Source organism: Lucilia sericata, unplaced genomic scaffold (assembly GCF_015586225.1).
Source record: "Lucilia sericata isolate MDLA Ls3-8-SP2 unplaced genomic scaffold, ASM1558622v1 Contig000318F_arrow, whole genome shotgun sequence".
Taxonomy (NCBI): Eukaryota; Metazoa; Arthropoda; class Insecta; order Diptera; family Calliphoridae; genus Lucilia; species Lucilia sericata.
In genome coordinates, this window is record NW_023994342.1 from 182,254 (window position 1) to 207,832 (window position 25,579).

Sequence of the window (25,579 nt, forward strand, 5' to 3'; positions counted from 1 at the left end):
ATTCATAAGTCAGATTTGTCCAAATGGTATCGATATATTTTTAAACAAAATTTGTATCGAATACAGTAGATCATATTATGGTTACTTTTTTATCATAATATGATCATATATAACAATATTATGATTAATAGGAATATATTATGATGAAATGAACAGTAAAATTAATCACAATATGTTTGGACCATAAGCCATAATATGTTGCTCTTTGATTATGATTATCACAACCATGTTTTTTTTTCTATGTATGTGTAAGGAATTATAATGATTATAATTTAAAATTCCTTTAAGGACATTTAGAGTAGAGACTAAGGTTATATCATGCAATCAAAATGATATAAAATTTATTAAACATTATCGATTACATAAGATCGCTTCTAGTAAGTGAGTTTTTCTGACTGTCCAACATACTTCAGGTAGAAAAACTCAATCCTAGACTTGTTTGGAGTTGTTTAAAGTCAAAGAATGTTCTTCCAGCTCAAAAGGAATACTAGAAAAAGTGTAATATATAAATAATTCTTTCGAAAATTTTAAATTATTTGCACATGCACATAATTAATTTCATTTAAAACATTAAACTCAACAAGTTAATAAACAAATAAGTACCCTTTTTCTAAACTATAAATAACATTTTGATATTTTACCCTAAAATTTTACAATATCTTAGAAATTTATTTCAAAAATGAACCTCACCAAACAAAAAAACTAAATAAAACTTTTACTGCGTAATAGAAAATGACAACAAAAACACTAACAGCAACATATTGAAAATATTCCGCATAATACAAAAATTATTGACAATGACTTTTTGTTCTCAAACATACTTTATTCAAACCATGACTGAATACATACATATATACAACATAAATATGTATGGGAATAAACTGAGATGTTAATGTGGCTAAACCTCATTATCAGCAATATCAACATTATCATATGATAATCATGAGGCACATACACATCATCATTATAATACCATAAATAAAGAAATTTAGTTTAGCTCTTTATTTCCTTATTTTTTCTTGGCTCCTTACTCCTAAGGCATTTACTCTTTAGCTGTAAAGGAAGCATAAAGATGTTCCAGGCATGGAAAATGAACATTTTGAAATAGCACTTTAGGAAAACGAGTACCTAATTAGGATTAAAAGTTCTAATTCAGTTTGAAATCAGTTCTAGTTCAGTTCTAGTTTAGTTCTAGTTCAGTTCTAGTTCAGTTTTAGTTCAGTTCTAGTTCAGTTCAAGTTCAGTTCTAGTTCAGTTCTAGTTCAGTTCTACTTCAGTTCTAGTTCAGTTCTAGTTCAGTTCTAGTTCTGTTCTAGTTCAGTTCTAGTTCAGTTCTAGTTCAGTTCTAGTTCAGTTCTAGTTCAGTTCTAGTTCAGTTCTAGTTCAGTTCTAGTTCAGTTCTAGTTCAGTTCTAGTTCAGTTCTAGTTCAGTTCTAGTTCAATTCTAGTTCAGTTCTAGTTCAGTTCTAGTTCAGTTCTAGTTCTAGTTCAGTTCTAGTTCTAGTTCAGTTCTAGTTCAGTTCTAGTTCAGTTCTAGTTCAGTTCTAGTTCAGTTCTAGTTCAGTTCTAGTTCAGTTCTAGTTCAGTTCTAGTTCAGTTCTAGTTCAGTTCTAGTTCAGTTCTAGTTCAGTTCTAGTTCAGTTCTAGTTCAGTTCTAGTTCAGTTCTAGTTCAGTTCTAGTTCAGTTCTAGTTCAGTTCTAGTTCAGTTCTAGTTCAGTTCTAGTTCAGTTCTAGTTCAGTTCTAGTTCAGTTCTAGTTCAGTTCTAGTTCAGTTCTAGTTCAGTTCTAGTTCTAGTTCGTTCTAGTTCAGTTCTAGTTCAGTTCTAGTTCAGTTCTAGTTCAGTTCTAGTTCATTCGATTTCAGTCTAGTTCAACTTCTAGTTTCAGCTCTATTTAAGTTCTAGTTCAGTTCTATTTCAGTTCTAGTTCAGTTCTAGTTCAATTCTATTTCAGCTCTATTTAAGTTCTAGTTCAGTTCCATTTAAGTTCTAGTTCAGTTCTAGTTCGGTTCTAGTTCAGTTCTAGTTCAGTTCTAGTTCAGTTCTAGTTCAGTTCTAGTTCAGTTCAGTTCTAGTTCAGTTCTAGTTCAGTTCTAGTTCAGTTCTAGTTCAGTTCTAGTTCAGTTCTAGTTCAGTTCTAGTCAGTTCTAGTTCAGTTCTAGTTCAGTTCTAGTTCAGTTCTAGTTCAGTTCTAGTTCAGTTCTAGTTCAGTTCTATTTCAGTTCTAGTTCAGTTCTAGTTCAATTCTATTTCAGCTCTATTTAAGTTCTAGTTCAGTTCCATTTAAGTTCTAGTTCAGTTCTAGTTCGGTTCTAGTTCAGTTCTAGTTCAGTTCTAGTTCAGTTCTAGTTCAGTTCTAGTTCAGTTCTAGTTCAGTTCTAGTTCAGTTCTAGTTCTAGTTCAGTTCTAGTTCAGTTCTAGTTCAGTTCTAGTTCAGTTCTAGTTCAGTTCTAGTTCAGTTCTAGTTCAGTTCTAGTTCAGTTCTAGTTCAGTTCTAGTTCAGTTCTAGTTCAGTTCTAGTTCAGTTCTAGTTCAGTTCTAGTTCAGTTCTAGTTCAGTTCTAGTTCAGTTCTAGTTCAGTTCTAGTTCAGTTCTAGTTCAGTTCTAGTTCAGTTCTAGTTCGGTTCTAGTTCAGTTCTAGTTCAGTTCTAGTTCTAGTTCAGTTCTAGTTCTAGTTCAGTTCTAGTTCTAGTTCAGTTCTAGTTCAGTTCTAGTTCAGTTCTAGTTCAGTTCTAGTTCAGTTCTAGTTCAGTTCTAGTTCAGTTCTAGTTCAGTTCTAGTTCAGTTCTAGTTCAGTTCTAGTTCAGTTCTAGTTCAGTTCTAGTTCAGTTCTAGTTCAGTTCTAGTTCAGTTCTAGTTCAGTTCTAGTTCAGTTCTAGTTCAGTTCTAGTTCAGTTCTAGTTCAGTTCTAGTTCAGTTCTAGTTCAGTTCTAGTTCAGTTCTAGTCAGTTCTAGTTCAGTTCTAGTTCAGTTCTAGTTCAGTTCTAGTTCAGTTCTAGTTCAGTTCTAGTTCAGTTCTAGTTCAGTTCTAGTTCAGTTCTAGTTCAGTTCTAGTTCAGTTCTAGTTCAGTTCTAGTTCAGTTCTAGTTCAGTTCTAGTTCAGTTCTAGTTCAGTTCTAGTTCAGTTCTAGTTCAGTTCTAGTTCAGTTCTAGTTCAGTTCTAGTTCAGTTCTAGTTCAGTTCTAGTTCAGTTCTAGTTCAGTTCTAGTTCAGTTCTAGTTCAGTTCTAGTTCAGTTCTAGTTCAGTTCTAGTTCAGTTCTAGTTCAGTTCTAGTTCAGTTCTAGTTCAGTTCTAGTTCAGTCTAGTTCAGTTCAGTTCAGTTCAGTTCTAGTTTTTCAGTTCTAGTTCAGTTCTAGTTCAGTTCTAGTCAGTTCTAGTTCAGTTCTTAGTTTTCAGTTCTAGGTTCTCAGTTCTTAGTTCAGTTCTTAGTTCAGTTGTAGTTCAGTTCTATTTCAGTTCTAGTTCGGTTCTACTTCGGTTCTAGTTCAGTTGTAGTTTCAGTTCTAGTTCTAGATCAGTTCTAGTTCAGTTTTAGTTCAGTTCTATTTCAGTTCTAGTTCAGCTCTAGTTCAGTTATAATTCAGTTCTAGTTCAGCTCTGTTTCAGTTCTAGTTCAATTCTAGTCTAAAATGCCAAAACAAAATACAATAGAGCTGAATTTTCCATCCCTGTAAAGATGTCCTATATTTGTGTGTAACAACAACAAAAACTAAATAGTACACAAGTGTTAAAGTATGAGTGTGACTTTGAGTTGATTAGAATGTGTATAAATGAAGGGAGGATATCAAGTGTGAGCCGTTTATTAAACTCACACATATAGTTGTTGTTGTTGCTTTGGGTTTTCTACGACATACTCCGTTATTTGTTGTTCTATTGTGCGTAAAGTTATTAACAACAAAAGGATATACAAAGCTACCGAAAATAGAACGACAATAAACGAGAAACCTTCGCTAGAAGGAATTTCTAATAATGAGTGAATGTGTGTGTTTCGTATAAGTAAATAAAATAAAAAGTCTTTAAGGAAGGAAGAACTGTTGCGTGTTTAGTTTTATTTATTTCCTTTAGAATTGTTGCTGTTGTATTTTATTTATTTTGTTATGTTTTTTTTTTTCTTCTTCATTCTTATTAAAAACAGGGGTTTGATCATGAGTACATGTTGATACTCAATTAGTTGCGTATTTTATATGGTTCTTAGTTTTTTTTCCTTCATCTTGTTTTATCACGTCTTACCTTTTTCGGCTTCTAGAACACCCGGCGCAGCTGTTAACTTAAGTACAAGATCATCTTTTAAATGTTGTGTTCTGTGTTGTTGTTGCTGCTGGTTAAATGTATTTTAAACATGTGGTTGTTGTTATTATTTATATGTCATACTATAATTATTGTTGTTTTTATACTGTTTTTGGCTTTATAATAAATGATGTGTGTGTTCTGTTGAAAAATACATATTTAAGGATTTAACTCTGTTGCTAATAAGAAAAGACGGGCAAACAGAAGAAAACCAAAAAAAAATTGCAATTCTTTGGCAATAAGAAATCTTGGTGTAAAATGCGTTTTGCAACATTTGTATGAATGTATGACAAGAATGCTTGTTGCAAGTTTATGTTGGGGTCCTCTTCATTACTTGTGTATATTTTTTGTTCTTCTTTCTGTGTCATTTTCAATGTTAAACCTGACTGACATTGATGCTGTCGTTGACGTCGTCGTCGTCATCGTCATCATCGTTCTACACTGTCGTAAGTGATTACGCGAATGTAAATTATTTCTTCGTATTCATATCGAATGGTTGCAAAAAGGATTTTCTTGCTGTTGTGTTGTGTGTATTTTGCTTTAGGGTTGGATTTATTTTGATGTATGAAAATAAATTTTTTATTGTCGTTATTTTTTTCGGGTTTATTTATTGTTGTTGCTGCTGATATCTGGGTTAAGGTTTATTTTGTTGTTGTGATTTTTTTAAGATTCTTGTTTTATTACTTCTTTATTAACGTTTCATAAAATTTTTTCAAAATTTAATTCTTTTATAAGGGCTTATAATTGGTTAATATGATCTTGATGTTAATGTCTTATTTGTTAAGCTTTTTTATGTTGGAAGAAACATCATAAAATAATTAAGTTATTAAACATATTTTTTAATAACTTTATGGAGAAGGTAATGGGGTGACTTAAGCCGCTTTTTTTTTACTACACTTGGTAATAAAAACTATATTATATATTTAAAAATTGTTTCTTGTTTTAGGTGCTTGGATAAACAAGCTTTAGTTTATGTTTAAACAAAATCGATTACAGGGTTTTTAGGTTAATTAGTATTGGCAGATGTGCCCCTATGGCTAATGATCCCCCTTCTACTTTACTTATGATTGTGTCTGATATTATACACTGCCCAATGTTGGCTCTAGATAAGTGTAGGTCATTCTTTTTAAAACTGAGCACTGTTTGTTATCTAGGCGATCCACAACTTTCTACAGAACTTCAGAATCCATCATCTGAATCCATATTTGGCCTATTTTGGTTCAATTAGCCAATAGAAAACAAGTTGAAAAACTAATAATCTTTCTTTTCTTTAGTGGAGTTTAAAAATCCAGTATTCTATGCCCCTGAATACTGTTAGGACAATCTTGTAACGCCTAGATATAGGTCATAGTTGCGTCTATGTTTATACCAAATATCAGCCAAAATCTAAGCGATCCACAACTTTCTACAGAACTTCAGAATCCATCATCTGAATCCATATTTGGCCTATTTTGGTACAATTAGCCAATTAGTTGAAAAACCAAAAATCTTTATTTTCTTTAGTGGAGTTTAAAAATCTAGTATTCTATACCCCCGAATACTTTTAGGACATTCTCGAAGCGCCTAAATATAGGTCATAGTTGCGTCTATGTTAATACCAAATATCAGCCAAATCGATTCATATTAAACCAGGATACAAAGCCTTATAACTCATTGGCCCCTGTTATTTTTTGCAACAACATTTTTAAAAGTTTATTTTTGCATTAGGAGAAGGGACGGTTTCCCCCCCCCTCTTTAACTCAGTAGTTCAATAACACATTATTCTAAAAAAAAATACTGTAATAACAATTAAAAATTCAACCGTTTTATGTTACATTTAATATAATTACTTTTAATAACATGTGTGTAAATTTTCAACGACTATATTAAATTTTAATTTTAATATTATGTCTCTACTCGTCGAGTATTTATAACAATGATGATGATAATAATAATGATGACATTTTTATAAATAATAAATGCACAAAAAAAAAAAATAATAATAATAATACAGGGTTCCATTACATACATATGTATTTACAATAAAATACTAGAGTTATTATTTGTGTACAACACAATGTCGAATCATGTAGAATCAGTGTAATCATACTCACATATAAAATACACTTGATACTTTATCATATTGGTCAGATTACCAGATATATACAAAAACCATAACTATGTATAATAATGAATTGAAATAACTGTAATAATACGTATATACAACAACAACAACTATAATAATATAATAAACATACATAATAACAAATAACAGATTATGTCTGTAAAGTAAAAATTGTTTGCTGGCGATTTACATAAAAAAATATATGAGTCATTTGAGTAAAATTACTAGACAAATATACAATCATACCTACTTACAACACCCTAGTCTGGCAGCTAAAATAATGGACTATAGCCTGTATGACTCATACAGACGGTCTCCCTTCTGGTCACTTACAGAGTCTGTTTAAAGTCAATTATATAGAGAGTCATCATAGTACTGGCAACTTTTGCTATAAATATTTTTTTTCACTGATAACAATTGGTGATAATGATATGACGCTGATGATGATAATAATTTTATTCTGTTAGAGGAGTAAGATGTTGAAGGGGTTTGAAATTTGTTCAATATGTATCAATTACTAAGAGTATTTATTTAAGTGTAAATTATTAATAATTTGTTGTTAACGTTTCGATTACACTTAATTATAATGATGCTGAACAATTAAAAGTTAATTAATTTGCAAAATGATTTTTTTGTTCAAAAAAGGCTAATGATTGAGGTATGATATATAAAGAGAAATAAAGTAATTTAACATATTTTTATCAAGGAAGTCACCTTTAAGTTTATTTTACGCGATAAGGAGAGCTGGAGCTTTGCATTGCCTAAGAATCATTATTCTGATCTTCTATCAGACATGTGAAAGTGACTTCTAGGAAACATTTTAAAGTTTTTAAATGTGTATAATCTAACAACTGTCATCTAGAAGTGGGTATTTTGTATCGTGTAATTATCCCAGAAGATTCATCCATGGGTTAATATGTTCAAATAGCGCTCGCTTTCGATCGCCGAAGTATTGCTTTTCAGATCTTCAGTCGGGAAGAAATGTTCTTCAAGCAAATGTTCTCTATCAAACCCGTAAAAGTGACTGTCAGAATACAGACAGAAGTATCTTCCTCACTATAAGACGATATAATTGCTTGAGCATTTCATAACCTGATCTTCCGTAGGAAAGGACTGTTGCATTTGAAAGCCTCTTCTATGAGGCACATGGAAATGATTTCTAAAATACAGTGAGACGTTTTTTAATGTGTACAATACTCCAACGGTAATCCAGTCATGACTGAAATGGAAAAAACTAGAAGATAAACATTTTTGTGATGGAAATCAGCCAGAAGTGTTTACCATTGCTCGACCCATTTAATAGCCGAATTCTCGGCATTTTCAGAATGAACTGTTGTTCGCGTCCACTATGAAATGAAACACCTGGAAGTGACTTTCGGAAGACACTCCCAACATGTGTATAAACTTCAAATTGTCATCCAAAAGTAGCTTAAACGTACACAACTATAAAATGAACATTTTTTTATTGCGAAGTCACACAAAAGTGTCTAACATATGATAAACTTCAAATTGTCATCCAAAAGTAGCTTAAACGTGCACAACTATAAGATGAAAATTTTTTATTGCGGAAGTCACTCAAAAGTGTCTAACAAATGATAAAGCGTGGCTTATATTTCTCATTTTAATGAGGAACAGTTCTCGCGAATTAAATCGCCAAAGTATCTTTATTCTAATTTTCCAACGGAAATCACTAGTCCTCGTGGTTGCTTCCTATATTAGACACTTCAAGATGACTATTTTTATAATGGAAGTCCGTCAGAAGTATCTTCCATGCGATAAAGAATCTAATTGCTCCCGAATTTAATCGACGAAATATCATTATACATCTTCTACGATGTGTTCTTCCTACATGAAATAATTTAAAAGTACACAACAAGAAGATAAAAATTCGAATAGTTTAGGGTCTCCTAACATCATGCGTATAATCGTCAAACTATCATCCAAGAGGGAATAAACCATATACATACATCTGGCAGATCATATGTTTTTTTTTTCTTCTTTCGTCTAATGAAGGGTTAATAAGTTTCAAAGATGCTATTACAAAGACATTAGAATCTCATTTGATAATTTCTAAATATTTCTTTAAATTACAAAAAAAATTGTTGCTGATATTCTTGCCAACAGTATTGCATCATTTGAAATAATCACCCAACTTATTCACTATTTTCTAAGACTTCTGGGAGGCCTGCTTCAGTACTTTATTCATACACTCAACTAATGGTGATTTCATCTAAATATTTCTTTTATTTTTTTCTAAATAAATCTTTATAAATCTGTTTTTTAGCCTTAAGTAAAAATAAACCAAACAAAAATATACTTAACTTAAGCGCCATTAAAAAGACCTCTATACAAGAAATCAAAAGAAACAAATAGAAATCATAGAAACACAACAAATGCCGACATAATAATGATCACTTTGTAGTTATAAATAAGAAAAAAAGAAAAACAAATATTTATTCCCACCATAATGATGTTGCTACACTTCATTATGTCTACAAACAAGATAATAATGATCATTTGTATACTCTTGTGTCATCTCCATAAAATTTAAATCCAAATGGATAAATCATAAATTTCATTAAAATCACATGTCAATCTAAGCAATGACTTGAACGTATGAGCGAGTGAGTGAATGAATGAGTACTTACTCAATAATCTGAGAATGCTGCTCTAGACCAGCAAACAACCAATCAACCATACCCTAAACGACTAAAACGACAACAAGCATCCAAACCCATTATATAGTATTGATGCAGACATCATGAAGTTGTTGCTGTTGAATATCTTGTCTATGAAGAGGCCACAAACAACACAAACCGATAAAGAAAAAAAAAAACATAAATAAATCAAATTAAGCTGTCAATGTTTTGGTTTTACTACTTCTCTGTGCCTTTTAATTCCCCCCCTCCTTTTTGGTTTTACCCTACCGACAGAGGACAGATTGTTTTGCTTAAAACAGCATACGCACTTTATCGGGGGTAACGATGTGTGTGTGTGTGTGTGTCTGAGCAAAGTGTTCCTTTACTTTTGTTAAGTATTTCCCACTTAAAAGCATTATCCATTGGTATGTGCAAGAATATGTTAAGAGAGTGAAACCATCATCATCATTATCATCATCCACATTGTCATCATTATTATTATTAATAAGTATGTGTTCAAATGTGCGTGCGATTGAGTGTGTGTTTGTTTGGTTTGGTATGTGTGATTGTTACCTAATACTGATATGTTGAATATGATGATGATGATAATATTGATGTTAATATTGTGTCCTCTCCATGGAAACATTGAATTAATTAAGTTGACATTTGGGGTAATCAACTGTATAAACAAGGAACATTTTTAAGAGTTTTAAAGGGAATTTTTAAGAAATGTGTTAATGGTTTACATTTTCTAGAAAATTTTAGTCCTTCCAATTATTTTTTTCCATAAATGTTTCACTAAAACGAACTCTAACCGAAAATCTACTTCAAAGTAATCTTACTGAATATTTACTAGAGCGAAATATTATGCAAGATTTATCATAAAGATATCCTGTTTAAAATTTATCTAGATCAAATTTGTCTAAATAGATCTCTGACTCAAGATATGTTAAAGGGAATCTCGATCAAGATTTACTAAAGAGAAACCCTCCTCAAGACTTAGAAAAGGTGAATTTTGCTAAAGATTTCCTAGAGATAAATATCGCTCATGATTTACTGAAGAGAAATCTTGCTCAAGATTTACTAATTAGAAAGCTTGCTCAAGTTTTACTAAAAAGAAATCTTGCTAAAGAGAGATCCTGCTCAAGATTTACTAAATAGAAATCTTGTTCAAGATTTACTAAAGAAAAATCTTGCTCAAGATTTACTAGAGAGAGATATTACTCAAGATTTACTAAAGAAAAATCTTACTAAAGAAAAATCTTGCTCAAGATTTACTAAAGAGAAATCTTGTTCAAGATTTACTAAAGAGAAATTTTGCTCAAGATTTACTAAAGAGAAATCTTACTCAGTATTTACTAAAGAGAAATATTGCTCAAGATTAACTAAAGAGAAATATTACTCAGGATTTACTAATGAGAAATCTTGCTCAAGATTTACTAAAGAGAAATCTGGCTCAAGATTTACTAAAGAGAAATTTTGCTGAAGATTTACTAAAGAGAAATCTTGCTCACGATTTACTATAGAGAAATTTTGCCCAAGATTTACTTAAGAGAAATCTTGCTCAAGATTTACTTAAGAGATTTCTGGCTAAAGATTTACTAAAGAGAAATCGTACTCAAGATTTACTAAAGAGAAATTTTGCTCAAGATTTACTAAAGAGAAATCTTGCTCATGATTTACTAAAGAGAAATTTTGCCCAAGATTTACTAAAGAGAAATCTTGCTCAAGATTTAATTAAGTGATTTCTGGCTAAAGATTTACTAAAGAGAAATCTTACATAAGATTTACAAAGAGAAATTTTGCTCAAGATTTACTAAAGAGAAATCTTGCTCAAGATTTAATTAAGTGATTTCTGGCTAAAGATTTACTAAAGAGAAATCTTACATAAGATTTACAAAGAGAAATTTTGCTCAAGATTTACTAAATAAAAATCTTGCTCACAGCTTACTAAAGAGAAATCTTGCCCAAGATTTACTAAAGATAAAACTTGCTCAGAGAAATCTTGCTCAAGATTTACTAAAGAGAAATCTTGTTCAAGATATACTAAAGAGAAATCTTGCTCAAGATTTACTAAAGAGAAATCTTGTTCAAGATTTACTAAAGAGAAGTCTTGCCTAAGATTTACTAAAGAGAAACCTTGTTCAAGGTTTACTAAAGAGAAATCTTGCTCAAGATTTATTCTGGAGAGGTATTTTTTAAGATTTCTTTAGTAAATCTTGCTCAATATGTATTAAAGAGAAATCTTGCTCAAGATTTTCTAAAGAGAAATCTTAAACCAGATTTACTAAATAAACCAAAGAGTAATCTTGCTCAAGAATTACATACGAAAATTCTTTCTCAAGCTTTACTAAAGAGAACTATTGCTTAAGATTTACTAAAGATAAATCTGAGATAATTTTCTAAAAATAAATCTTGTTCAAGATTTACAAAACAGAAATTTGGCTCAAGAACTACTTAGTAAAGAGCAAAATACTCCACGAATTTATATTTGTTCATATTTTCGCAAAATCAATAATTAAATTTTTGTTTGACAATCGGACAAGAATACCCCTAATACTCAACAATAGCTGTAGTACACTTAAGTATAACGATATTATTTACTTATAAACATCTCTTTATAAATACCAGAAACTCATAAACAATGTCCCAATACATAGGTATACTTATGTTGTTGTTGTTGTTTATAAGTCATTGACTAAAATCAATGTATGAATCAATAAAACGATAAATGAAATAATGAATGAAAGATATTGTTTTGTTGATAAAAGATAAATATGTATTTCATAAATCCTACACATTATGGTTTCGCTAACACCCTCCCCCCTCTCTTTAACATATCCCTTAATTGTTTGTTTGACAAACAACAAATTACTTAAATTAAGAGAATATTTATTGATAATGATGATAATAAGAAAATCAAATAGATTTCTTTCCACAATACACGTGTTGCTGCTACTTGTTGTATGAATGGGAATTGAAGATTTATTTAGGTTTTGTTTAGTTTCAAAAACCAAGCCCTTTGATAGTATGGAAACTATATTATGTTATCAGTAGAGATTTTTTTGTTGTAGCTAACACCTGCTATTGTTTTTGTTTAAGTTTTTTTTTATAAAACAGATGTTTTTATGGGTTTTTTCTGAGGAGATTAGAAAAATAAATTTTAACAATATAGAAACTAGACATGTATGTTAGATTATCAAATAAACAGCATTTACTTTATGTGGCCGACTTATTGTTTTACTGATTAGTTTTTTTTTTGCTATTTAGCACTTATTTAGCGCTGACTTTAGCAAAATCACTTGTTTTAAGATTTTTTCCATAATCTAAACGACTTCATTTGCATAGCAAAATAAATAATAAATTTATTTGTTTTTTATAGATTTAAGTTTTTTTTCTTATAAATAAACCTAACCACTCCATAATCTATAAATAAAGCAATTTGAAATAAATATTTACCTTCTAACTTTAAACAGGAAGCAATTGTGTTTTGTATTTCTAAAGACAACAACAAAATAAACATGATCATGATCTTACTTAACAGAAAACCATAAAATCCACTTTAAATCACTTACACCTCTCCCTGTTCTTCCTTATTCCGGCTGTCTTGTACTAGAAATTGTCATGTTAAGCATGTCACACCAAAAAAAAAAACACAAGTTTTTAGTGTAAATGTTGTTCTTTTTCTGGAATGTTGTTGTTAAGGATATGATGACAACGGCATCAGCAGTAAAAAAATAAAAACAATATCTTTATTTTATAAAACAATAAAATGATTTATGTATCACACGTGTTAAAAACAACTACAACTATTCTACATCATAGAATCTACAAACATTCATTTCTACAAAAAAAAAATATTTATATTTACATGAAAAACAAAACGAAATGTTATAAATGTAAATTGTATTCGTAGATACAATTCACTACGACAGACATACAGACAGACAGACTTACTGAAATATTCATTTAACAGCGTTTTTTTATACATATTTGTATCTCAAAACAATTCTTAATATTATTTTTATGATTTTGTTGTAGTTGTTGTTTTCTCACTTTTTGTATAATAAATATTTGTAGTCTAGAGTGTGAGAAGAGGGCATTGGAGGGCAATGTTAGCGGAAACAAGAGTAAGTGTCATAAAAGGAATTTCCTTGAGAGTAAATAGTTTATTTTAGTTTTATATTCATATTTGTAGTTGAGACATGTGAATATAATTTTCTATTTTCAAGGTTGTAAATGGAGATTTTTTTGAGCAAAGAAAAAAAAAAACAAGCAATCGTGCACATTCTTGGGTTTTATATTCATAGAAATGTAAATGACTAAATGAGTCAATTTACTAAAAGAAATTGAAGAGTTATATTAAAGTATTTGTCCTACACGTATACCTTTATTTATTTAATAATCTTGCTTAAGATATATTAAAGAGAAATCTGGCTCAAGATCAACTAAGGAAAATGTCATTCAAAATTTGCCAATGGTTTTCTATGGTTTGCTCTAGATTAACTGAAATCTTGTTAAAGATTAATTGAAGAGAAATCTTGCTCAAGATTTACTAAAGAGAAATCTTACTCAAGATTTGCTAAAGAAAAATCATGCTCAAGATTTACTAAAGAGAAATCTTGCTTAAGATTTACAAAAGAGAAATCTTGCCCAAGATTTACTAAAGAGAAATCTTGCTCAAGATTTACTAAAGAGAAATCTTGCTCAAGATTTACTAAAGAGAAATTTTGCTTAAGATTTTCTAAAGAGAAATCTTGCTCAAGATTTACTAAAGAGGAATTTTTCTTAAGATTTTCTAAAGAGAAATATTGCTCAAGATTTACTAAGGTGAGATCTCGCTCAAGATTTACTAAAGAGAAATCTTGCTCAAGATTTACCAAAGAGAAATCTTACCCAAGATTTTCTAAAGAGAAATCTTCCTCAAGATTTACTAAAGAGAATTCTTGCTCAAGATTTACTAAAGAGAAATCTTGCTCAAGATTTTCTAAAGAGAAATCTTGCTCAAGATTTACTAAAGAGAAATCTTGCTCAAGATTTACTAAGAAGAAACTTTTTTTTTCAAGTTTTGCTAAACAGAAATCTTGCTCAAAATTTGCTAAAAAGAAATCTTGCTCAAGATTTACTAAAGAGGAATCTTGCTCAAGATTTACTAAAGAGAAATCTTGCTCAAGATTTTCTAAAGAGAAATCTTGCTTAAGATTTTACAAAGAGAAATCTCGCTCAAGATTTACTAAAGAGGAATTATGCTCAAGATTTTCTAAAGATAAATATTGCTCAAGATTTACTAAAGAGAAATTTTTCTCTACATTTACTAAGGAGAGATCTCGCTCAAGATTTACTAAAGAGAAATCTTGCTCAAGATTTACCAAAGAGAAATCTTACTCAAGATTTACTAAAGAGAAACATTTCTCAACATTTACTAAGAGAAATCTGGCTCAAGATTTTCTAAAGAGAAATCTGGCTCAAGATTTTCTAAAGAGAAATCTTGCTCAAGATTTTCTAAAGAGAAATCTTGCTCAAGATTTACCAAAGAGAAATCTTACTCAAGATTTACTAAAGAGAAACATTTCTCAACATTTACTAAGAGAAATCTTGCTCAAGATTTTCTAGAGAGAAATCTTTCTCAAGATTTTCTAAAGAGAAATCTTGCTCAAGATTTTCTAAAGAGAAATCTTCCTCAAGATTTTCTAAAGAGAAATCTTGCTCAAGATTTACTAAAGAGAAATCCTGCTCAAGATTTTCTAAAGATAAATCTTGCTCAAGATTTACTAAAGAGAAATCTTGCTCAAGATTTACTAAAGAGAAATCTTGCTCAAGATTTACTAAAGAGAAATTTTGCTTAAGATTTTCTAAAGAGAAATCTTGCTCAAGATTTACTAAAGAGGAATTTTTCTTAAGATTTTCTAAAGAGAAATATTGGTCAAGATTTACTAAGGAGAGATCTCGCTCAAGATTTACTAAAGAGAAATCTTGCTCAAGATTTACCAAAGAGAAATCTTACCCAAGATTTTCTAAAGAGAAATCTTCCTCAAGATTTACTAAAGAGAATTCTTGCTCAAGATTTTCTAAAGATAAATTTTGCTCAAGATTTTCTAAAGAGTAAATCCTGATTTACTAAGTTCTAGAAGAAGACTACCTAATCATGAGTAAGATTTCAGTGGAGTTATTCTTAAGGTAAAAAGAAAATTTCGTTAGAAGAGAGTGATTCAGCAAAAGAGATGATTTCAGAAAGGATTGAAGTTCAGATACAAATATCTTGATTATGACTTCAGCTGTCGAATTAGTTCAAACTAAGTTCACGAAAACATTTTGATAAACCTAAAAATTTTGTTATTAAACCACGCGCTATGATTTATTTTAATTTTAAGCATGTTTTAGCCATTTGCATAGTAATTTTGCAAAATTTTAATTTCGCAGATTTGCATTTAAATAAAAATGTTTTAAAAAAACACCTTAATGGTTGCTTTATCAACAATACTAATCTGTATAAATTGGCTAATAATAATTAAAATATTTAAATATTTATTTTTCGTTAACTTAACAGAAAAAACCCTAAAAAATATATTTTGTTTATAAAAACGATTTATTTATTTAACATGTGAATGAATTTTTAATAAAAATACTGAATTTTTACACAAAAAAAGGTTGATGTGTCTATAGCTGCTCGTGCATATTTTAAACTATTATTTGCTATTGTTGTTATTTTTGTCATTTATCTAGCAATCTATAGCGATTTTTTGTTTTGTTATCTTAGTTTTTATTTAACGCGTTGGTTTTAATAGTTAAAATATGCAAAATCAATTCACTGAATATTGGATTTGAATAAATAGTTTTTTTTTCTTTATTATTTTATTTTTTCGTTCAACCGTAACAATTTTTAAATGAACAAAAAAAAAGTGGCATATTAACAAGTTTTTTTTTTACTTTTTTGTTAATACTACTGTGAAAAATAACAATACTTTGAATAATATTTGTATTCTTGTTTTTTTTGTTAATATTTGTTGCTGGTCAATATAGAAGTTTGTTTTTCCATCCGAAAAAAAGTGCTAAATTCTAGGGTAAACTGTGTATTAAGGAAACGAACACAAATTTGTTCATACATTTATGCGAAAAAATTTTTGAAAATAAACATATTTTAACGGTGGTAAAAACACGATTTTCATGTTTTAATATTGCAGATAAAAATGTTTATTAATTAAATAACAAATAAGGATAGATATTGTATTTTTTTTGAATAATATTAATATTTTTTAAAGAAGTAAAAGGAAATATTTGCAAATTTAAGTAATATATAAAATTTTTTTCTTGATTTATCTTTAGTAGATCCTGAGCAAGATTTCGTTGATAAATTTAATTTAAATTTTTATTTTTGTAAATTTCCAGTAGACTTCCTATTTAGTAAATCTGGATTTAGTATATCTTGAGCATAATCTGTCTTTAGTAGATCTTGAACAAGATCTCTGTTTAGTAAATTTTCAACAAAACTTCTCTTTAGTAAATCATGAGCAAGATTTCTCTTTAGTAACTCTTGAGTAAGATCTGTCTTTAGTAAATCTTGAGCAAGATTTTTCTTTAGTAAATCTTGAGCAAGATTTCTCTTTAGTAAATCTTGAGCAAGATTTCTATTTAGTAAATCTTGAGCAATATTTTTTTTAGAAAATATTGAGCAAAATTTTTCTTTAGTAAATCTTGAGCAAAATTTCTCTTTAGTAAATCTTGAGCAAAATTTCTCTTTAGTAAATCTTGAGCAAGATTTCTCTTTAGTAAATCTTGAGCAAGATTTCTCTTTAGTAAATCTTGAGCAAGATTTCTCTTTAGTAAATCTTGTGCAAGATTTCTCTTTAGTAAATCTTGAGCAAGTTTTCTCTTTAGTAAATCTTGAGCAAGATTTCTCTTTAGAAAATCTTGAGCGAAATTTCTCTTCAGAAAATCTTGAGCAAGATTTCTCTTTAGAAAATCTTGACTAAGATTTCTCTTTAGTAAATCTTGACCTAGATTTCGCTTTAATAAATCTCGAACAAGATTTCTCTATAGTAAATCTTCAGAAAGATTTCTCTTTAGTAAATCTAGGGCAAGATTTCTATTTAGGAAATCCTGAGCAAGATTTCTTTTTAGTAAATTTTGAGCAAGATTTCTCTTTAGTAAATCTTGAGCAAGATTTCTCTTTAGTAAATCTTGAGCAAGATTTCTCTTTAGTAAATCTTGAGCAAGATTTCTCTTTAGTAAATCTTGAGCAAGATTTCTCTTTACTAGATCTTGAGCAAGATTTCTCTTTACTAAATCTTGAGCAAGATTTCTCTTTACTAAAACTTGAGCAAGATTTCTCTTTACTAAAACTTGAGCAAGATTTCTCTTTACAAAATCTTGAGCAAGATTTCTCTTTAGTAAATCTTGAGAAAGATTTCTCTTTAGTAAATCTTGACCTAGATTTCTCTTTAGTTAAACTTGAGCCAGATTTCTCTTTAGTAAATCTTGAGCAATCTTCTCTTTAGTAATTCTTTAGCCAAATTCCTCTTCTCTTTCTCTTGAGCCAGTTTTCTCTTTAGGATATTTCTTTCTCTTAGTAAATCTTAAGAAACATTTCTCTTTAGAATGTCTATATCAATATATCTTTTAGTAGGGCTTGGTTACTATTCTTTTTTTAGGTTCTAAATTTGTCATCAATATAGATTAATATTAAAGAGGATTTAGTGTTAAAAAGATTATTCATAATTTCTTTATTGTTCCCAAAAGAATAAAAATTCCTTAATACTCTTGTATGTGTCTCATAAATATTTTAACACATTTATAACGCACACCAACTTTCCTCATATTATAGAAATAATAAAATATTCAAAATATTCTAAAGCTATAAATACGAAAAAATTTCCACTAAATTATACATTTTGTTGAGATTTAAAAACTTTAAAAACATATTTAAAAAAACACACACACGCATACAAGAAAAACTGTTGAAAACTTGCATGAATGACTGCAGTATAAAATTTCCTTTTTTGTCTAATAAAGATATTTTTTCACTATTATTGTTGTAATTTGATGTCAGTTTATAAGTATAATTTGCCGCATTTGGCTTTTATAAATCAAACAAAAAAATTAAATTTAAACTTTTTTGTATACAGCTACTTATTAAAGAAGATAAACATAGCGACAGATACATAGATATTTTTTGTTTATTTTTTTTACTAATTTCAAATGTATGAGCTATAAAAATGTTTAATTTTGTTGTTGTTGTTTGTTGGCTAAATTCCCATAAAAAGCATCACATAAAAACTGACCACTGCCAAAATGAATCTAAAAAAAAATCTAAGAAAAAACATGAAATTATTTTTATATCATTTATTTTTACTTATTTGTAAATAACAGCAGCAGCACATGAATTTTTCTTAGATTTTTTCTATAAAAATAAAACTGCTGATTGTGAAGATGACAAAATAAAAAAAGAGTAAATAAATAAAAATAAACAAAATTTTAAAGGCAATACCAAGACAGAAGGACAGACATTTTTATTGCAAATATTTTGAGATTTATATTAAAAAAAAAAAATTCAAAATTTTCCATTTCCTTTTTGTGTTTTTAAAACTTAAAAGCAAAATACATTTTCTCTTAATATCTCTAACCTCAATCTTTTATGAAATTAATTGTTGTACTTAATTTGATGTTTTGATTACATTTATTTTTCTTCAAAATTTTAATTGCGTCTAATTAAAATACTTTGAAATTTACACATTTGTTTGGGTGTTATAAATTACACCTCTTTGTTGTGGTTGTTGTGTGTTTTGTTATTCTTAATACAAAATAATAAATGTTTGCGACAAATTTGAAAATAAATTTCAAAAATTAAATTGAAATAACTTTTGGTTTTTGCTGGTGAGTGTGTGTTATTTTATTAACACACCAACAAATAAATATTTTCTCAAAGACGCCTACTTAACTTAAACTTTTTTGTATGTGTATACACTTTTTTTTGATGAATATGGCTAATGAATGTCGTTTCTACCAAATGAAACGAATTAAAAATTATTTTTAACAAATAGAATTATTAGAAAATTTTGAATAATTGTTGTCATGTTGTTTGCTCTCCCCCCTATTAAGAACTCTAACACGAGTTGAAATATTTATGGTTTTATTTTGATTAAATAACATAAATGTTTGACATTTTGAATTTGAATTTATTTCGGTCATTTGTTGACCACAATTGAGTTTGTAGAGAGAGATTTATGGTCATTTGTCAATTTGATAATTAATGGTATCTGGATGAGAAATTGAAATAAATAAGGAGAAATTTGTGCGAATATTTCCTATAGAGGAAATTTAACTTAAGATTAAGTTAAGAGAAATATTTTCAAGATTTGTTAAAGTTAAATTTGTCTGAAGGTTAACTAAAGAGAAATTTGGTTCAAGACTTACACAAGAAAAATCTTGCTCGAGATTTACTAACGATAAATCAGGCTCAATATTTTCTAAAGAATCTTGCTTAAGATTTACTAAAGAATAATCCTTCACCATATTTGCTAAAACGAAATCTTTCTCCAAATTTACTAAAAGGAAATCTTGCTTAAGTATCTCGAAAGAGAAATATTAATCAATATCTATTAAAGAGAAATCTTGCTCAATATTTTCTAAAAAGAATATCTTGCTCTAGATTTATTAAAGAGAAATCTATCTCAAGATTTAACAAAACGAAATCTTTACTAAAGAGAAATATTGATCAAGATTTTCTAAAGAGAAATCTCGCTTCATATTTACTTAGGAGAAATCTTACATGAGATTTACTTAAGAGAAATCTTGCTTCAGATTTATTTAAGAGAAATCTTGCTTAAGATTTATTCAAGTGAAATCTTGCTTAAGATTTACTTAAGAGAAATCTTGCTCAAGATTTACTAAAGAGAATTATTGTTCAAGACTTACTAAAGAGAAATATTGCTCAAGATTTACTAAAGAAAATTCTTGCTCAAAATTTACTAAAGAGAAATTTTGCTCAAGATTTACTAAAGAGAAATCTTACTCAAGATTTAATAAAAAGAAATTTTGCTCAATATTTACTATAGAGAAATCTTGTTCAAGATTTACTAAAGAGAAATCCTGGTCAAGATTTACTAAAGAGAAATCTAGCTCAAGATTTAATAAAGAAAAATTTTGCTCCAGATTTACTAAAGAGAAATCTTACTGAAGATTTACGAAAGAGAAATTTTGCTCAAAATTTACTTAAGAGGAATCTTGCTTAAGAGAAATCTTGCTCAAGATTTACTAAAGAGAAATCTTACTGAAGATTTAATTAAGAGGAATCTAGCTTAAGATTTACTTAAGAGAAATGTTGCTTACGATTTACTAAAGAGAAATCTTGACTAAGATTTAGTAAAGTGAAATTTTGCTTAAAAGAGAAATCATGCTCAAGATTTACTTAAGAGAAATCTTGCTTAAGATTTTCTAAAGAGAAATCTGGCCTAAGATTTACTAAAGATAAATCTTGCTTAAGATTTACTAAAGATAAATCTTGCTTAAGATTTACTTAAGAGAAGTCTTGCTTAAGATTTACTAAAGAGAAATTTTGCTTATGATTTACTAAAGAGAAAATTTGCTCAATATTTACTAAAGAGAAATCTTGTCTAAGATTTAGTAAAAAGAAATCTTGACTAAGATTTACTAAAGAGAAATCTTGCTTAAGATTTACTTAAGAGAAATCTGGACTAAGATTTATTTAAGAGAAATCTTGCTTAATAATTACTTAAGAGAAATTTTGTTTATGATTTACTAAAGAGAATTTTGCTCAAGACTTACTTAAGAGGAATCTTGCTCATAACAAAGAGAAAGTGTAACTAATATCTACTGAAAAGGAATTTTTTTGAGGAGAAATTATACTCATAATACTTATAGTTTAGTTTTTAAAATTATTTGCTTTAAGATTTAAAAAGAGAGGAAATTTTCTTTAAAAAACGATTGAGATTTTCTAGGAAGATTTATCTTTCAAAGGGAAGTAATAAAAAACTCTATTAAAAGTTTAATTGATTACAAAAACTCTAATAAATTTATAAAAAACCTATAATAACACTTGCAAAACCAATTTGTTTAAAATTTATTTAATAGAAGTGTGGTTATCAATCTAATTAAAGGTGTCGACATACATAGAAATATTTTTGAAATTTTAAACTTCATTAACGAGTAAGACAAGTATTGAAATAAAATATCCGAAAAAGAAAATTAAAAACAAGACAATAAAAAAATATTCCAAACATTTTTGAAACGAGCAAAGACCAGCAGACAACATAAAAAAGCAGTATGACACAGAATATATCTGAAAAAAAAACAAATTCAAATCAACCACAAAAATAAAAAATAATTAAAACAAATAAAAAAAAACATACAAATACGACTCTTTTAATGCACTACTACTCAAAATGAAAAGTAGTTTTCTTATTCAGAATCGATCTTAGGGTACCAGCCCAAACAAATGTCTAAAAATGCTAAATATCTACAGAGCACGTTTTGTTTGTCACCAAAACCCACAAAAACAAATGACAAGAAAAAACCGAAGGGTGTTTGTTTTAGTTTTTTTTCTTAATTTCAAAAACAAATAAGAACTAATGAGTGACAAGTTTAAACCAAAATATCAAAACAACTACTTTTTTTATTTATTTATTTTTTTTTTAAATACATATTTTAAAAACCCAATTAACACATAAAAAGGAATGTAAAAAAAAATGTATATTAATTTAAAGCACTACATTTTTTCAATAAATTATAAAAACTTATAAAACTCTAAAATCACGCCACGCATGCGTAAATGCGTGCATGAATTAATTGTTCAATAAATACCGCCAACACTTTGTTTCCCCCCAAAAACAAAAAATCAAGCAATTATTTATCTAAAGGGGTTTTTTTATATAAATAAATTTAATATTCCATTACAATTTCAAATTGAGTGTGCTTTAAGATAATTAAACAGAAAATTGTATATTTACAAAAAAGAAATAAAAATAAAAATATCTGTGAATGAAAAAAAAAAAAATCTGAAAAAAACTAAAATAACTCAAGGCATTTTAAAGCATAAATTTTAGTTTTCTTGAATTTTATTGACTCGTTTTTTTTATATAGAATTTTATTTAAACGTTCAAATACGAAAAAAAAATTAAAAATAAAAAAAACACACTTTAACAAGGTCGACGAGGTTGTATACATTTGGTTTCATTAAACAAAATGCTTAAACTACAGCAAAAAAAAAAAAAACTAAATAAATAAATAATAAAAACAAACAAAAAATTATTTTCAAAATCTTGTTGTGGTGTGACACTTAGAAAAAAAAGCGGCGACATACTATAGAAACAAAAATTATATATTTTTAAGCCTCTCCTTAAAAAAAAAAAAAAAAAAAACTTAAAAAAATATAAATAATAACAAATAGCAACAACAAAACAATTATTTACAAATTAATATGTGTTTTATATATTTGAAATTCTTATCAGTTTTGTGCAAAATTATAATTTATATATAATTTAAGTTTAAATCTGCTCTAGAAAATGCTAAAATGTGATCTTAATATTTACTAAAGAGAAATGTTGCTCAAGATTTAGTAAAAGAAATCCTGCTTAAGATATGAGAAACCTTGCTCAAGATTTACTAAAAGAGAAATCTTGTTTAAGTTTTACTAAAAGAGAAAACTTGATCAAGATTTACTGAAAAAAATCTTACTCAAGATTTATTTAAAAGAAATCTTGCTCAAGAAATGCTAAAGTGAAATCATGCTCAAGATTTACTAAAGAGACATCTTGCTGAAGATTTACTAACGATAAATCTTGCTGAAGATTTACTAAAGAAAGATCTTACTCAGGAGTTACTAAAGAGAAATCTTGCTGAAGATTTACTAAAGAGAAATCTTACTCAGGAGTTACTAAAGAGAAATCTTGCTCAATGTTTGTTAAAAGAGAAATGTAGCTCAAGATTTACTAAAGAGAAATATTGCTTAAATTTTACTTAGAGAAATCTCAAGATTTACTAAAGAGAAATCTTGCTCAAAATTTACTAAACAGAAAGCTTGCTAAAGAGAAATATTGCTCAAGATTTACTAAGGAAAAATATTGCTCTAGATTTACAAAATAGAAATCATGCTCAAGATTTACTGAAGAGAAATCTTGCTCGAGATTTACTAAAGAGAAATTTTGCTCAAGATTTAGTAAACATAAATATTGCTAAAGATTTACCTAAGAGAAATCGTGCTCAAGATTTGCTAAAGTGAAATCATGCTCAAGATTTACTAAAGAGAAATCTTGTCCAAGATTTACTAAAGAGAAATCTTGTTCAAGATTTACTAAAAAGAAATCTTGTTCAAGATTTACTAAAGAGAATTCTTGTTCAAGATTTACTAAAGAGAAATCTTGCTCAAGATTTACTAAAGAGAAATCTTGCTCAAGATTTACTAAAGGTAAATCTTGCTTACGGTTTACAAAAGAGAAATCTTGCTCAAGATTTACTAAAGGTAAATCTTGCTTACGGTTTACAAAAGAGAAATCTTGCTCAAGATTTACTAAAGAGAAATCTTGTTCAAGATTTAATAAAGAGAAATCTTGCTCAAGATTTACTAAAGAGAAATCTTGCTCAAGATTTACTGAAGAGAAATCTTGTTCAAGATTTACTAAACAGAAATCTTGCTCAAGATTTATTAAAGAGAAATCTTGCTCAAGATTTACTAAAGAGAAATCTTGCTCAAGATTTACTAAAGAGAAGTCTAGTTCAAGATTTACTAAAGAGAAATTTTACTCAAGATTTACTTAAGAGAAATCTTGTTCACGATTTATTAAAGAGAAATCTTCCTCAAGATTTACTAAAGAGAAGTCTTGTTCAAGATTTACTAAAGAGAAATCTTGTTCAAGATTTACTAAAGGGAAATCTTGCTCAAGATTTACTACAGAGAAATCTTGCTCAAAATTTGCTAAGACTTGTTCAAGATTTACTAAAGAGAAATATTACTCAAGATTTACTTAAGAGAAATCTTGCGCAAGATATACTAAAGAGAAATCTTTCTCAAGATTTACTAAAGGGGAATCTTGCTTAAGATTTACTTAAGAGAAGTCCTGCTCAAGATTTTCTAAAGAGCGATAAACAGGAATAATTTTCTAAAGAGAAATCTTGTTAAATATTTACTTAAGAAAAATCTTGCTCAAGATTTACTAAAGAGAAATCTGGCGCAAGATTTACTAAACCGGAATATTGCCTAAAAAATTTCTAAGTCTTGCTTAAGAGAAATCTTGTTCTTTATATTTTCTAAAGAGAAATATTGCTTAAGATTTACTTAATAGAAATCTAGCTTAAGGGAAATCTAGCTTAAGATTTACTAAAGCGATATTGCACTCAAGATTTACTAAAGAAGAATCTTCCTCAAGATTTAATAAAGAAAATTCTAGCTTAAGATATATTCTAACAAAAAGTTATCTTTTAAATCCGCACCTAATTGACATTTGTCCTGCTATAACCAATTTTAAACCAAAAACAGATTGTTTACATTACAAATTAGCGCACAATTTTACAATTCATTCAACCATTTAGTCATTCAGACCAAATATTTGCATATTCAATAGATACTTTTCTCATATTCATGAAACATTGATATTCTCATGAATGTAAAATGCAATCATGTGTGGATCTGTGTAATGACCACAATTAGTAAACCATAAAATCCGCCAACGGCTTCGACAGCTTTTACAACAACTACTTGTGTTGTAAAACAAAAACAACTAAAGGGCAATAATACAAAAGTTAGAGAAAAATGTTATAAAAACAACAATCCTAACAAATGTTTTTTTTTTATGTCACCTGTGGGATTAATGCTGAGGATGACTGTTGTCTATTAGATGTGTGTGTGTGTGCGCATGTGTTTTTGTTAATGATAATGATGATTCGGTTTGGTGTGTGAATGACAACACATCATGGAACTTTTTGCCATTCATAGGGAAAACTATCTCACACAGGTATAAATCCTTTTGTGTGTGAGTGTAAGTTTTGGGAAAACACTTGGAAAAGTTGAATGAATAAATTATGTTTAAGGGAAAAAGAGTTCAATAAGTGCTACTAAGGAGATTTAGGAAACAGATTTATTAAATATTAAGGAAGATTAGTTAAACAAAATCCATCAATCTTTTAATTGTTAAAAATATTTCCATTTCGCAACATTTAAGTTTACTTTGGTAATTTTTTTTAGCAATTTTTTCTTAAAAATTTCCTTTAAAATTTTCTGCCAATTTAAACAGTAAATAAAATAAATTGATATATTTGCAATAAATTTAAATCAATCCGGTAAATAAATAAAGAAAATATCAAGGTTTCCTACACATTTTATTTATCAGTTCTAATTGTTTGCGTTTGAAATTCACACGTTTTTTTTCTAAAGAAACTAAAATTAACAAAAATACGTTAATTTTGAATTTAAATTGTTTTATCTTTATTTTTATTTTCTTTTTTTAACTTTTTGCTATTTAAACTAAATATACAATTAATGTTTATTTGTTATTTTAATATTTATTTTTGCTTTCTTTTTTGTTTATTTAGTTTTTTTAT

The 25,579-nt window shown here is 28.1% G+C and overlaps 1 protein-coding gene across 2 annotated transcripts in view; it reads left to right on the top strand.

Moving 5' to 3' along the window:
* Positions 1–25,579, top strand: part of LOC119603627 (ras-related protein Rab-35-like) — a 205,454-nt gene that overhangs the window by 71,420 nt on the left and 108,455 nt on the right. The gene's annotated exons all lie outside the window — the stretch shown is intronic.